This window comes from Apium graveolens, unplaced genomic scaffold, assembly GCF_009905375.1.
Source record: "Apium graveolens cultivar Ventura unplaced genomic scaffold, ASM990537v1 ctg2, whole genome shotgun sequence".
Lineage (NCBI taxonomy): Eukaryota > Viridiplantae > Streptophyta > Magnoliopsida > Apiales > Apiaceae > Apium > Apium graveolens.
The window spans coordinates 123,459-124,664 of NW_027417486.1; positions in this window are offsets into that span (position 1 = coordinate 123,459).

The following is a 1,206-nucleotide window of genomic DNA, read 5'->3' on the forward strand; positions in this document are numbered from 1 at the left end:
GAACAAAAACCGTTAAATTGAAAACAACGTCCTGGAGCAATGTTTCATTGCTCTAGCTACAATGAAACAATATTTAGTATTCCGGGGCTGAGTTGTTTTATATTTTTTTATAGCTAACGAAAAATTGATAAAATTTCATTTTTTTTTAGTTTTCCCCATTTTCAATTTTTAGCATTATATTTGTCTACTATAAATTAAAAATTGATAAATTAAATTGGACAAGTACAACTCACAATATTAAAAAAAACATAAAACTCACAATATTCCGTTATAATAAAAATTCGAAAATACTATTTCGAACAAATAATTAAAAAATACTTTTCCACTCAAAAATTTTAAATTCAATATTAAATTTAAATATTTTAGTTTAAAATATTAATTCAAAAATATCAAAATATAAGTTCGAAAAAATATTTAAAAATTCATTTTTAACGAAATAAATAAATTAAAAAAATAAAGCGAGCAAGAACCTTTACATTTAAAACAATGTGCTCGAGCAATGTTTCGTTGCAATAGCCGCAATGAAACAATGTTGTAGGTGGCACAAGGTATTTTTTTTATTTGTTACGAAAAAATATTTAGCATTCTGTGAGCTGAGTTGTTTTATATTTTTTTTATAGCTAACAAAAATCGATAAAATTTCATATATTTTTTTAGTTTTCCATATTTTCAATTTTTAGCATTGCATTTGTTATTATAAATTAAAAATTGATAAATTAAATTGGACAAGTACAAAAAAAATAAAAAAAAACATAAAACTCACAATATTAAAAAAAACACAAAACTCACAATTTTCCGTTCTAATAAAAATTCGAAAATACTATTTCGAACAAATAATTAAAAAATACTTTTTCACTCAAAAATTTTAAATTTAATATTAAATTTAAATATTTTAGTTTAAAATATTAATTCAAAAATATCAAAATATAAGTTCGAAAAAATTATAAAAATTCATTTTTAACAAAAAAATAAATTAGAAATATAAAGCGAGAAAAAACCGTTACATTTAAAACAACGTCCTCGAGCAATGTTTCATTGCACTAGCTACAATGAAACAATGGTGTAAGTGTCACAGGTTATTTTTTTATTTATTACGAAAAAATATTTAGCATTCCGGAAGCTGGGTTGTTTTATATTTTTTTATGGCTAACGAAAAATTGATAAAAAAAAATTATTTTAGTTTTCCATATTTTTAATTTTTAGCAT